Genomic DNA, 15,882 nt, shown 5'->3' with positions numbered 1-15,882 from the left:
ATACCAAAAGCATTTTTGTGCAGAACTAGAATATTAAAATTTATATGGAACCACAAAAGACCCTGAATAACCAAAGCAACTTTGAAAAAGAAAAGCATAGCCAGAAGTATCTTAATCCCAGACTTCAAGTTATATTATAAAGCTGTAGTAAACAAACCAGTATGGTACCAACACAAAAATAGACAAGAGAAGAAAACAGTATGGCACTGTACAAAAATAGATCAATGGAACAGAAGAGAAAACCTGGAAGTAAACCCAATTATAATTATATGATCAATTAATCTTCAACAAGGCAGAAAATAATACCCAATGGGAAAGAGTCTCTTCAACAAATAGTGTTGAGAAAACTGGTCAGCTACATGCAAAAGAATGAAATTGGACCACTTTTTTTTATAACATGCATGAAAATAAATTCAAAATAGATTAAAGACCTAACTGTGAGACCTGAAACCATAAAATTCCTAGAGAAGAGAACACGGAGCAATTGCTCAGATTATCAGGCATAGCAACACTTTTCTAGATGTATCTCCTAAGGCAAGGAAAACAAAAGCATAAAAAACTTATTGGAAATATATCAAAATAAAAAACTTCTGTGCAGTGAAGGTAACAATCAACAAAACTAAAAGACAACCTACAGAATGAGTGAAGATATTTGCAAGCGACATACCTGATAAAGAGTATCTAACATATATAAAGAGCAAATACGACTCAACACCCAAAAGACAATCCAATTAAAATTGGGCAGAAGATATGTACAGACATTTCTCCAAAGAAGACATCCAGATGGCCAACAGACACGTGAAAAGATGCCTAACGGCACATCAGTCATCATCAGGAAAATGCAAATCAAAACTACGAGATATCACCTCACAACCGTCCAAATAGCTAAAATGAACAACACAACAAAAAACTAGTATTGGCATGGATGTGAAGAAAAAGGAAACCTCATGCACTATTGGTAGGAATGCAAAGTGGTGTAGCCACCGTGGAAAATGGTATGGAGGTTCATAAAAGGATTAAAAATAGCGCTATCCTATGACCCAATAAGCACATCACTAGGTATTTAACCCCAAAATACAAGAACACTAATTCAAAGGGATACACTTACATCCTTAGGCTTATTGTAGCATTATTTACAACAGCCAAATTATGGAAGCAGCCCAAGTGTCCATCAATAGATGAATGGATAAAGAAGTGGTATGCATATATATATATATATATATATATATATATATATATACACACACATACATACACACACAATGGAGTATTATTCAGACACCAAAAAATAATAGAATCTTGCCATTTACAAGGACATGGATGGAGATAGAGAGTATAATGCTTAGTGAAATAAGTGAGACAAAGACAAATACCATATGCTTTCATTCATATGTGTGGAATTTAAGAAACAAAACAAAGGAACAAAGGAAAAAAAAAAAAGAGATAAACCTGAACAGACTCTTAACTATAGAGAACAGATGGTTACCAAAGGAGAAATGGGTGGGGCAATGTGTGAAATAGTTGATGGGGATTAAGGAGTACACTTGTGATGAGCACTGGGTGATGTATGGAATTCCTGAATCACTATATTGTATATCTGAAACTAATGTAATACTGTATGTTAACAAAACTGAAATTAAAAATATTTTGTTAGCAATAATATATACAGAAGGAGCCCACGTTGTGTATAGTTCCACTCTTCCTTTCCTGTGTGTCAAATTTTGTTTTCTTCCATGTATGTGAGTCAACATACAGCCTTTCTTCCAAACTCATCATGTAGACTTAAAATTAATATGATAGTGTTTCAGGATAGAATTTGTGTCTCCAGCAGCTTTGTGCAATAGTAACTTTTTTTATTGTCAACTGTACTTTTAAAGTACAAAGGATATCTAAGATATGACTCCATCATCTGTAATTTTCATCCAGATTGTAACTAGTATCATCAGATGACGTATCAATTATACCAGCTTATCCCTCAATAGGATAAATCATATTTCTTTCTATAACTATAAATACCAATATTCAAAGTGTGATGCATTTTCAAAACACACTCTATAGACTAAGCCTGAAAGTATTTCTTTTTTAAATTAACAATGTTTCTTGGTCTTTAAAGATCTGCAGAAAATTCATTGGATATCTCCCAGATTTATCCCACAGAGTGATTACATGAAATTATAATGAAAAGAAAAGGACACAGATGGCTCACTTCTTTTTGAGCTGTGCTATCAGATCAAAAGAGTCTATATATTTTTGGATGGATATTTTGATTTTTAAAATTAAATGAACAATAATAAAATAAAAGATTTCTCCTTTTCCGACCTCCCAGAAACTACAGATGTATCACAACTATTCATTCTCATTAGTGTTAACAGGTCACCAACAAGGCAAAAGGGAAATGTGTTGGAAAGCTTTTTTAAAAAAAAAATAAAATAATTCTGAAACAGAAAAAATATAGAGGGTTCACTCTACCTTATTTCAAGGCTTATTATTAAGTAACAATGATAAATTCCTATAGTGCTGGTTTCAAGATAGACAAATAGATCAATGAAAAAGAAGAGAGAGTCCAGAAATAGGCTAACTTATACATGGCCAACTCACTTCTGACAAGGGTGCAAAGGCAATTCAATAGAGAAAGGTTAGCCTTTACAACAAATGATGATGGAAGAATCAATATCCACATCCAAAAGAAAAAGAAAACCCTGATCCATACTTTTCCTCATTTACAAAAAGTTAACTCAAAATGTATCATATGCTTACATACAAACAAACAAAAAAAAAACATTAAAATTTCTAAAGGAAAACACTGGAGAATATCGTTATGACAATAGGTTAGTCAAACATTACCTAGATGAAACACCAAAAGCACAATCTATAAAAAAAATACATTGGACTTCATCAAAATTATAAACTTCTCTTCAAAGAAACTAAAAAGGCAATCCACATACTGGAAGAAAATATTTACAAAGTATATATCAGATAAAGGAATTTATCCATATAAGGACCACTCAGTTTTTGTAAAAAAGCCCAATTAAAAAAATGAATAAAAGAGAACAGAAACTTGACAATACAAGATATATGAATGGCAAGAAAAAAAAACACATGGATGCATGCCAAACATAATTAGTCATTAAGAAAATTCAGATTATAACCACACAAAATAGCGAGATACCACTAGAAATGAGGAATAATTATTCCGAGTGAAATGCATCAGACCAAAAAAAGAGTACACATTACGTGGTACCACTGATACAGAACTCTAGAAAATGGAACTAACATAGTAAGAGAAAACAGATGAGTGATTTTTGGTTGGAGGGGAAGCAGAGAAGAGTGGAAGAGAAAATCACATAGACAGATGAGGAAGCTTTAGGGTTGATTTATACTTTTACCATCCTAATTGTGGTAATGGTTTTACAGGTCTGTATCTATATAAAAACTTACCATATTTTACACTTGAAATAGCTGCTTTTTCTATGTCAATTAGACCTCAATAATGTGCTAAAGATAATACATACATACATGTATGTGTCTGTCTGTCTGTCTTTGGTGAATTTTGCACATACATTTGATTAATAGTATGCAACACTTAAACTAATAATTACAAATAAATTATAATAACATGATTTTAAGAAGGATTAGCAGATTAAAACAAAACATACAGACTTACTGGGTAAAATATGAACAAAATGCAAAGAAAATGTAAGGAAATGTAATGAATAGTAACATCAAACTTTCTAAGATCAGTAAGATGGATTCTTTCATTAGAAATATGTTTTTAATTGAATTTCAATTGTAAATTAGCAAAGACTCAAAATAATGAAATTATCCCATGTTGGTGGCATGCTGAAATGGGCATTTTCTTATCCAGCTGGTGGGAGTATTAATAAGTATAAATCCTAAGGACAACAATTTGGCTGTGTATAATAACATCCTTCAATTTGTGCACCCTTCTGGAACAATTTCCAGAAATTTTATTCAAGGATCAGGTCAAAAAATATGCAGAGATGAAGTAATTCCTCAGCTAGTAAGCCATCAAAATGTTCTTTGCTGTTCACCAGTAAGAAACTGCTTAGGGTGATGACAATGTAGGTCTGTTGCCTAAAAATATATTCATTATATTCTGTTAAGGGGAAAAGTTTAAAACTTCTTTGTAGCATGATTTCATTTTTAGTTTTAAAATGTGCCATCATTTCTTATGTTGTCAGGAGGTTGCTATCGAGAGAAATGTGTATATGTACATATGGAGAAATGTAATTGTACCTATGAAATGTTAGGGTGTCTCTGGTTGGAAGGACAAAGAGTGATAATTATTTTTCTATTTATGACTTGATATATGCTGAATGTTCCACAATAAAACTGCTCATTTTATAATAAAAAAAGAAAATTTCCATTTTCAATGAAATAAAAATTTAAAATAACCCTCCATTTCAACTATGAAGAAAATTAAAAAAGACAAAAGACCCTCCAATTTCATGCCTATCATGTTTCTCTTCGCACCAGGAGCTCTTTAGGTAAACAAGGGCACACATTCAATAATACAAATACTGAACATCATTCATTAAGCACTAGCCATCCTAGTACTTTATAATTAGGATACAAAAAGGAAGGGTACAATGAAAACAAATAACAAAAAGCAAAAGACAACAAACATTTCTTACAGGGAATAAAGCTAATTGTGGCCAGTTTCTACTCCAGGGTCTTAGATTATCCGTGTCTTCATCCATATTCACTGTTTCCACTGCTAGTCTCACCTCTCATGTAGGTAAACTCTCCAGTGTGGTGCTGAGGTGTCAATGTCATGTGATGCCTCAGCTCCAATGCTGCCCTAGGGCCTGACTCCTTTCAATCCTGTGCTGAACAGAGACTTGTACAAAATATCTCTGAAGACAAGAGATGCTTCTGCTGAACCTATCAGAGTTCCATGCACATAATAGGTGCCCAATTAATATATGTGAAATAACTCAATATGCTTAATATCTGAGGGACTTTATCTAAATGCCCCCAAAACCTAATTGCAGTGCTTGATATAGGTGGACTACCGTGAATAACTGAATTTCTTGTTTAATTAAAATTCATTTAGTCCACTTTCTTTCCTGTCTTCAACAAGTGCTTGCTGAGTGTGCCTCTTCTGAGAGGTTTATGGTGCTAAGTGTTAGAGAATGATCAGTGATCAGGATGAAGAGGAACAATGCAATTATGAAACTGTTGGATGGAGACAAACCAGGAAGGATATGGCTACGGTTAATAAAGGGTTGATTCATAGGATTCCAGAAGCGGGACTCTGAATCACAACCCTAGGAAATTGGAATAGGCTTCTTATAATAGATTTATCTAAACTGACACCTGAAGAACGAATAGGCATTAACCAAGTACACAGGTGCCAGGGTGAATCCTGTAAGCCATTTTTTAAAAAAATCAGTCAATTTTCTTTTTTATTTTAGTAACTGAAATAAAAATAAGTATTTTCTGATGACTTGGGATCAGAGTAAAGAACTTCAAGATGAACTTCTATTACAGGGGCCTATAGATAGATATTTCTATTTGTTAGTTATTTTGATTAAATAATGTATTTTCATTTTTAAAATGGAATGTTAAAAGTAACAGCAAAACTCCTGCTTATACATTCCATGTAGCTGGACTTTTCTTAATCAAGTTTTCATGGTGTATCCAATGAAGAAACAAGGTCAAAATTAACTTAGTGCAGATCTACTTGTTTAGCCAAAGTATTAACAAAACATCTTGCTGAAGATGTGCTGCATACTGATGCCAGATTTATTAAATTAAATGACAAGGACAGAGAACTAACATTTATAAAGAAACACAAGTGCCAAATAATTAACACACATAATTTCAATTTTCACGGCTTCCCTGAGAAGCAGGTATCTCTGTCCCCAATTTACAGCTGGAAAACCACCATGTGGGAGTTAGGATTTAAGTACAAATCTCTTTCAAGGAGGAGCTTGGAAGGATGGGAAGAGGAGGAGAGACATGAAGAACATAATCCCATTTATAATTGCACCAGAAGTAATAAAATACCCAAAAATTTTAATAAAACTTATTAAATTTAATAAAATAAAGCCAGATGGCTTCCTAGGAGAATTCTACCAGATATTTAAAGAAGGGCCAAAACATATTCTTCTCAAACTGTTCCAAAAAATAGAAATGGAAGGAAGACTTCCAAACTCATTTCTATGAGGCCAGCATTACCTTGATTCCAAAACCAGACAAAGACCCCACTAAAATATACAATTACAGGTCAATATCCCTGATGAACATGGATGCAAAACCTCTCAACATGATACTAGCAAATTGAACTCAACAATACATTAAAAGAATTATTCACCATGACCAAGTGAGATTTATTCCTGGGCTGCAAGCCTGGTTCAATATTCACAAATTAATCAATGTGAAACACCACATTAATAAAATAAAGGAATAAGAACCCTATGATCCTCTCAATAGATGCAGAAAAAGTATTTGACAAAACACAGCATCCATTCTTGATAAAAACCCTCAACAAAGTAGGGATATATGGAACATACCTCAACATCATAAAGGCCATCTATAAAGACCCAGAGCTAATATCATCCTCAGTGGGGAAAACCTGAGAGCCTTTCCCCTGTGGTCAGGAACAAGACAAGACAGGATGTCCACTATTTAATATGGTACTGAAGTCTTAGCCTCAGCAAACAGAAAACAAAAATAAATAAAAGGCATCCAAATTGGCAATGAAGAAGTCAAACTTTCACTATTTATAGACAACATGATACTCTATGTAGAAAACCTGAAAGACTCCACCAAAAAATATCTAGAACTAATATGTGAATTCAGCAAAGTTGCAAAATATAAAATAAAAAAACAGAAATGTGTTGTATTTCTTTATACTAGTATTGAAGCAACAGAAAAACAAATCAAGGAATGAATCCCATTTGCAATTATACCTAATACAACTAGAGACCCAGGAATAAAGCTAAGGAGATAAAACACCTGTTCTCTGAAAAAATATAGAATACATATGAAAGAAATTAAAGAGGACATAAATAAATGGAAAAACATTCTATGCTCATGGATTGGATGAACAAACACTGTGAAATGTCTATATTATTCAAAGCACTCCACACACTTAATGCAATTCAAATCAAAATACCACCAGCATTTTTCACAGAGCTAGAACGAACAATCCTAAAATCTGTATGGAACCACAAAAGACCCTAAATAGCCAAAGCAATGTTGAAAAGGAAAAACAAAACTGAAGGCATCACAATTCCATATTTAAGCTATATTACAGAGCTGCAGTAATCAACAGTATCGTACCAGCACAAAAACAGACACTTAGATTGATGGAACAAAATAGAAAATCCAGAAATGGACCCACAACTATATGGTTAAGTCACCTCTAACAATGCAGGAAAGAATGGCCAATGGAAAAAAGACAAACTCTTAAACAAATGATGTTGGGAAAACTGGACAGCAACATGCAGAAGAATAAAAACGGAGCGCTTTCTTACACCATACATAAAAATAAATTCAAAATGGATGAATGACCTAATGTGAGACAGAAAACAATCAAAATTCTAGAGGAGAACATAGATAGTAACTTCTTCGACCTTGGCTGGGGAAACTTTTGACTAGACATGTCGCCAAAGGCAAGGGAAACAAAAGCAAAGATGAACTATTGGGACTTCATCAAGATAAAAAGCTTCTGCACAGTGAGGAAACTACAACAAAACTAAAAGGCAGCCTACAGAATGGGAGAAGAGATTTGCAAACAAGATACCCGATAAAGGGTTAGTATCCAAAATCTATAAAAAAAAAAAACTATCAAAATCAACACCCCCCCCCAAAAAAATAACCCAGTTAAGAAATGGGCATAAGACATAAACAAATACTTTTCCAAAGAGACATCCAGATAGCTAACACACACATGAAAAATGCCCAACATCAATTATCATCAGGGAAATACAAATCAAAACCATGATAAGATACCACCTCAGGCCTGTCAGAATGACTAATATTAACAACAGAGGTGAGGATATGGAGAAAGAGAACCCTCTTGCACTGCTGGTGAGAATGCAAGCTCATTCAGCTACTCTGAAGAACACTACGGAGGTTCCTCAAAAAGTTAAAAATAGAAGTACCCTATTATCCAGCAATTCTACTACAAAGAATTTACCCAAAGGATACAAAATAATAGATTTGAAGGGGTACATGCACCCTGATGTTTATAGTAGCATTATAAACAATCATCACACTATAGAGAGAGCCCAAATGTCCACCAACTGGTGAATGGATAAAGAAGATATGATAGATAAACATACGGGAATATTACTCAGTCATCAAAAATAAAATCCTGCCATTTGCAATGACGTGGATAGAGCTAAAGTGTATTATGCTAAGTGAAATAAGTCAGCCAGAGAAAGATGAATACCATATGATTTCACTCATATGTGGAATTTAAGAAGCAAAACAGATGAATATATGGGAAGGGGTTAAAAAGAGAGAGAGAGAGAGAGAGAGAGGGAGACAAATCATAAGAGGCTGTTAAAGACGGAGAACAAACTAAGGGTTGATGGAGGGGGGATGGGCTAAATGGGTGAAGGGTATTTGTTATGGAATACACTTGTTATGACGAGCACTGGGTGTCATATCAAAGTAATGAATCATTAAATTCTACTCTTGAAATGAATATTGCACTATGTGCAAGCTAACTAGAATTTAAATAAAAATTTGAAAACAAAAAAATAACATATGAAACTCAATACCCAAAAAACAGAATCCAATTAAAAAATAGGCAGAAGTCATGAACAGACATTTCTCCAGAGACGACATTCAGAGCACCAACAGACACAGGAAAAGATGCTCATCATCCCTTACCAGCAGGGAAATGGAAATCAAAAGTACAATGAGACATCACCTCACACCTGTCAGAATGGCAAAAATCAACAACACAAGAAATAGCAAGTGCTGGCAAGAATGCAGAGAAAAAGGAACCCTTAAGTACTATTGGTGAGAATGCAAAGTAGCCACTCTAGAAAACAGTATGGAGGTTTATCAAAAAGTTTAAAAATACAACTACCTTATGATATAGCAATTGTACTACTGGGTATTTACTCAAAAAATACAAGAACACTAATTCAAAGGATGCATGCACCCTATGTTTAGTGCAGAATTATTTACAATAGCCAGGCTATGGAAGCAGCCCAAGTGTCCATTGATTGATGAATGGATAAAGAAGAGGTGGGGTGTGTGTGTGTGTGTGTGTGTGTGTGTAATGGAATATTATTCAGCCACAAAAAGAATGAAATCTTGGCATCTGCAACAACATGGATGGAGCTAGAGTATAATGCTTAGCAAAATAAGTCAGTCACAGAAAGAGAAATACCATATGACACTCCTATGTGGAATTAAAAAAAACAACAAAACAAAACAAATGAGCAAAGGGAAAATAAAAGAGAAATCCACAAACAGGCTCTTAATTATAGAGAGCTGATGGTTACCATAGGGGAGAGGAATGGATGGTAGGGAGAGTTAAATAGGTGATGGCAATTTAGAAGTGTGTTCATCATGATGAGCACAGAGTAATGTATGGAAATAGTGAATCACTATATTGTACACCTGAAACCAATACACCTGAAACGAATTCCAGTATGTTAACTGGAATTAAAAATAAGAAAAGAAAAATCACATCTCATGCTAAAAGCTACATCATCACACAGCCTTTAATGATTGTACATATAATCACAGAATACATGAAAATACAAAGTACAAAGCATGATCTTCACTCCAGAGAACTATGTGTTACAGCCAAGAAAATAAAGCACACCAAAGTTAATCTAGAACACAACAAAGTATGTCAGGTGACAAATGAGCGGTAAACATACTCACATGGCCCAGAATGAGAAAAGATACGCCATTTCAGTGTTGTCCTAGAAAACATTATAAATAGGTACTTCAAACTAGGCAACTTTCTGAAAGGCAGAACAAGAAGAACATGTGAGACAGAAGAAACAAGGGAAGCCAAAGTTTGATTTGGGAAAGCAAAAGTGGTTTAGAAATGATCCTAGTAAGCAAGATGTGAACAGTAAGATGGGAGAGATTTAACAACAAAGGAGTTCCAAAGGTTTGCAAAGACGCAGAAGCTCTGTACAACTGTAACTACAGATAATACCTATCAAGTCCTGCTTTTCATAAATTTTACAGATCTTTTAACAACTCGGTCAACTAAGTCTGGTTGTCGGAGGTAAAATCCCGTAACGAATATTCTGGTTGATGAACAATAAATGAAAGTTGCAGACTCTTCTGAGGAAGGCAAGCAGTCATGTGACCTCAACACTGCAGAAACTGCTCTCACAAAGTTGTGCTCATGTCTTTGTCTTTCCCAAATTCCAGGGGCTTGTTCCCCTCATTCTCCTTGACTGCAGCACTGGATGCTTGCTTGTTGCTGCTTCCTTCTTGACACACAAATTCTTCTGCTACCAACACACTTTAACAGTGAAATAATAAACATTTTCACACCTCCTGTGTTTCAGGCCCTAACAATGTTCTTTCTGTGCTCTGTAGAGAGAAATTCTTCTTTATTCTAGTCACACTTCTGGAAAAAAATAAAGCCTCCTCAAAGGAAAAAAATTTTTTCATTCTTCACGAAAGTTCAGTTTTGTGCTCTAAATAGTGTATTATTAGCAACAAATTGTGGGGCGCCTGGGTGGCTCACTCGGTTAAGCGTCTGACTTCGGCTCAGGTCGTGATCTCGCGGTCCAGGAGTTCAAGCCCCGCGTTGGGCTCTGTGCTGACAGCTCAGAGCCTGGAGCCTGTTTCGGATTCTGTGTCTCCCTCTCTCTCTGCCCCTCCCCCGTTCATGCTCTGTCTCTCTCTGTCTCAAAAATAAATAAATATTAAAAAAAAAGACCTAAAAAAATTGTGAGACAGCTCAAGAATGTGATTTAATAACAAATTGACAAAATGGGTAGTACCAAAAATGGGTAGCTAGAAATGGTCATAAATGAGTGGCTTTAGGAAATTCCAGAAAGAGGAGAAAAATCTAGTAAAATGCTTACCACTTTGGAGAATGGAATGGATGAAAACCATCTTTAAGTCATACCCAACACCTAAAACACTGAAGCTGAATATGGTCAAATTGGGATGCTCCCCTTCCTTGGCTAAATCCAAGAAGGTATAATATTAACGAGAAACAGTCCTTAAAGTAGGAGCCTAGGCTCCAGAAGACATCAATTATTTATTATGCTTTACCTCAGTTAACATTGATCAAGTGACCACAGTAACAATTTGGGCCTTATTGCTTCCCCCTCCCTTCTAAACCAGCTCTGCCTGCCTCTGCTAGTGCCATTTGAGTCCTCTCTGTACATATGTAATCAACCAGTGATCAGAAATAAACCTTCTTCTATATAATCAGAAGATATTATATACATTTATTGAGGTCCTCTGCACATTTTATAATCAGATTGCTTGTTTTTTTGTTTTTGTTTCGGTATTGAGTCGTGTAAGTTCTTTAATACATTTTGGATATTAACTGGTTATCAAATACATCATCTGCAAGTATCTTCTCCCATTCAGTAGGTTGTCCTTTTGTTTTGTTGATGGTTTCCTTTGTTGTGCAAAAGCTTTTTTTTTTTAATTTTTTTTTAATGTTTATTTATTTTTGAGACAGAGAGAGACAGAGCATGAACGGGGGAGGGCCAGAAAGAGAGGGAGACACAGAATCTGAAGCAGGCTCCAGGCTCCGAGCTGCCAGCACAGAGCCTGACGCGGGGTTCGAACTCACGGACCGTGAGATCATGACCTGAGCCGAAGTCGGACGCTTAACCGACTGAGCCACCCAGGCGCCCCGAAAAGCTTTTTATTTTGATGTAGTCCCAATAGGTTTTGTTTGTTTTTGTTGCTTTCCTTTCCCTTGTCTTAGGAGACAGATCTAGAAAAATGGTGCCATGGCCAATGTCAGAGAAATCACTGTCTTTGTGCTCTCTACTAGGATTTTTATGGTTTCATGTCTCATATTTAGGTCTTTAACCCATTCTGCATTTATTTTTAAGAAAGTGGTCCAGTTTCATTCTTTTGCAGGTACCTGTCCCAGTACCACTTCTTGAAAAGACTATCTTTTCGTCATTATATATTCTTGCCTCCTTTGTTATGGATTAATTGGCCTTATTATTGTAGGTTAATTTCTGGATTTTCTACACTGTTCCATTGATCTTTGTGTCTCTTTTTGTGCCAGTACCATATTGTTTGGATTATTACAGCTTTGTAATATATCCTGAAATCTGGGATTGTGATACCTCCAGCTTTGCTTCTTTTTTTCAAGATTGCTCTCACAATTCGTGGTCTTCTGTGGTTCCATACAAATTTTATTATTATTTGTTCTAGTCCTGTGAAAAATGCTGTTGGTATTTTGATAGGGATTGCACTGAATCTGTACACTGCCTTGGGAATATGGACATTTTAACAGTATCAATTCTTGCAATCCGTGAGCACAGAGTATCTTCCCATTTGTTAGTGTCATCTTCAATTTCTTTCATCAGTTGTTGTAGTTTTTAGAGTACAAATCTTTCACCTCTTTGGTTAAGTTTATTCCTAGTTTGTTAAATTTATTCTTTTTGGTGCAACTGTAAATGTTTTTCTTTTTTTATTTCTCTTTCTGCTACTTTGTTATTAGTATATGGAAACACTACCGGCTTTGCACAGTGGCAGTATCGTAACCAATGAGGTTTATCCGAAGCATGACTATTGCTAGTAGAAACACTACCAATTTCTGGATACTAATTTTGTATCCTACCACTTTACTCAATTACTTCTAGTAGTTTTTTGGTGGAGTCTTTCAAATTTTCTATGCATAGCATCATGTCATCTGTGGACAGTGACAGTTTAACTTCATTACTAATATGAGTGCTTCTTATTTCTTTTTCTTGTCTGACCATTGTGGCTAGGACTTCCACTACTATGTTGAATAAAAGTGGCCAAGAGTGGACATCTTTGTCTTGTTCTTGACCTTAGAGGAAAAGCTCTCAGTTTTTCACCATTGAGTATGGTTTTAGCTGTGGGGTTTTCATATATCTCCTTTATTATGTTGAGGTATGGTCTCTCTAACTCAGCTCTTGACCCCTTTCCCTCTTCCTCCATGAATGACCTGGATTGAAATATGTCTTATTCTTGTGGATTATTCATTTCCTAATATTTTATAATACCCAGGGTTGGGATCTACCTTCAGAACGAAAGGCTAGAAGTTCAGTTAGTGTCTTTCCACCTGTCTCAATATCCACTAACTTTCTTCTTCCATGTCATGGTGTTTTACTACATCTTAGGTCTCATTATTCTCAGTAGACTTGTCCATAGCCTAGATTCCCACTTGTGTGTTTTTCCCATACCCTCCTTTACCTTTTGAGCCATACCTCCTCCTTCCATTACTTCAAGTTTAGTCTGTGTCCCACTTAAACCCTAAGCTGTAGTTGACAGGACTGTCTCTGGATTTCAGTCTCTCCTATGGTGTCCTGTCTCCCATGAACCAACCTTACAAGTCTATGATACGGTACGTAGGAAATGCTTATTTGACTTTCTTTGGATTCAGTCATTACCACTGATGTTACCTATATAAAATTTAGTGGGAAAAGTAAAAAGGAGAATTAACAATTCATAGCCACTTCATACAGCCCTACTGAGGCACACAAAGAGGTTTGTGCTATATAGTTTAAAGGATGTATTGATGTATATAAATAGGTATATATAAATATGTATATGTATATAAATTGACGTATATAAAAGACATATTCCTCATCATGTTTAATTATGTGGGAGGCAGGTAAAAAAGAGACAAGAAAAAGAAATTATGTTTTTAACCAAATAATAATTTTATGTTGTTGAAACTGTCTCTATTTTTAATGTCAAGTATTTAGTGAATCCAGTGAATTATGAGACATTATACATTTTGAGCTCAAACACAGTTTTCAAAATTTGCTCTCAATAGCAGACAAGATTATTGTTTTATACACAAACAATAGTAAGAATAACTCCTCTTTCCAAGAGGCTTTTGTTTAACTATTTTCCTTTCTTGTCTTTGTAATATAAAATATCAAGATTAGGGCAAAATTATCCAACCAGACAACAAATCCAAGTATGTGCATTTTTAATGCTGTGACTGTTGACCACAGGTGCAGATTTCTCAAACAGAACAAAACAGACTTGAAAAAAGGTTTTATTTATTTATTTTGAGGGGGTGGGGGGAAGAGAGTGTGGTAGAAGGGCAGAGAGGGAGGGAGGGAGGGAGGGAGAGAATCCCAAGCAGGCTCTGTGCTATCAGCGTGGAGCCAGTGCAGGGCTCCATTTTACCAACCACAAGATCATGACCTCAGCTGAAATCAACAGTCAGATGCTCAACTGACTGAGCCATCCAGATGTCCCCAAAACACACTTTTTATTTAGTACATTTACTTGAATCTCTTAAGAAAGGGAAAATTGACGATTTTGCCCAACTGAGATGTGAAGAGAGGATATGACTGTGGAGTGCTCATGGAAGTATTTAAAACAAGCTTTGGGAAGGATTTTTGGAGCCTCATCCCAAAATAGCACATACTGTCAGCAACTAGATTCTCTTTAATGAGTTATGACAAATGAATGGGGAATGAGAAGCTTACAGAAAATACAGGGCTACAGGAGATGTAAAATAAGAATAGAAATTTTATACCAAGGGCTTTTATCTATCTATATAAAATATGTAGTAACAGAATTAATTAAGCTGCCTTTTTTTCCTTTTTCTTTCTGTTTTACTTTCCTGCATTAAACCAAAATATAGTAATTATTATCAGGAAAGAACTGGATGGAAGGTGGTTTATTCTCATAGTGACAATAAGTTTTCTGTTTTCTGGTAATCCTGCCAATGATTTTGTAAAGTATTTCTTGATTGTCCTGGCATGCTCATTACTGTATTACATGTTGTGAGGGATAAATACAGACTTGGTTCCTGTCTACGGGAAACATCATGGCATTTGGGTGATAAAGTAGATAAGTCTAAAATGACCAAAAACTACACAAGAGTGTATATGAACTCATGGTTTGGGCAGGTGATCCTACAAGAGCTACTGAAGTCTTTTTAGCACCATCTGGTGGGAAGAGAGAGAAGCTGATGAGTCTCCAGGCTTCCTGTCAACTGGGGAAATCAATAATCTGGTCCAGATGGCCAAAGAGATGGAACTATTTTTACCATAATTTGAGGCTAATCAAATACTAAAGAGAAAGGTCATTTGTGGGGTGAGGCATAGAAAACATGAACAAGTCTAAGGAACCAATAATCTAAGGAAGGTTACATGTCCTTGGTTAGGATTATCAGAGCAAGACTAAAATTAATTCCTGGGAGTTTGAGGAATGAAGTACAAAAGCTGACAAGAGTAAGTTGTAGAAGGCTGACAATTTTCACCTGATATCTGCCCTGACTTTAATATTAAGGCAAAGGTGTTCTCCTCCTAAACAATCTCACATAAATTTGTTCAGTGATCATAATAGTATGAGACCAAAGTAATATCGCAGTTAAATCATGTATGAGCACAGTTATGAATACAGCACAAACAAACCCCAAACATTCCCCACTCTCAGGTAACAATGACTACACTGCTTCTTAACCAATTATAGCTTTATATCCACTCAATTTCTAATTCACAGATAACAGTTGCTAAGGTACCCCAATCATGCATTTGTCCCTTCCTCCTTGAAGCACTCAATCCAGAAGAGACCTCTCCTTCCTTGAAACCTCCACAAATCACCTCATACAAACCAAAATCACATAAAAGCCATGCCCTAAAATTTTCTTGAAGTAACTACCTCTTGAAAAAATGTCCAATATCTCTATTGCAGCAAGTAGTAAATCCAACTACTTGACTAGAGTTA

At 35.4% G+C, this 15,882-nt stretch overlaps 1 protein-coding gene and 1 pseudogene across 3 annotated transcripts in view; one reads left to right on the top strand and one right to left on the bottom strand.

Annotated features, from left to right (window-relative positions):
* Positions 1–15,882, bottom strand: part of NELL1 (neural EGFL like 1) — an 896,605-nt gene that overhangs the window by 163,052 nt on the left and 717,671 nt on the right. The window lies entirely within an intron of this gene.
* LOC124506622 (uncharacterized) lies at positions 12,682–12,810 on the top strand (annotated as a pseudogene).

The sequence above is a fragment of the Lynx rufus genome, unplaced genomic scaffold (assembly GCF_022079265.1).
Source record: "Lynx rufus isolate CCGP_SWC_20201006 ecotype Redwood Valley unplaced genomic scaffold, mLynRuf1.p SCAF_9, whole genome shotgun sequence".
Lineage (NCBI taxonomy): Eukaryota > Metazoa > Chordata > Mammalia > Carnivora > Felidae > Lynx > Lynx rufus.
The sequence above is the reverse complement of the archived record's forward strand: the minus strand, read 5'-3'. Positions and strand labels throughout refer to the sequence as shown.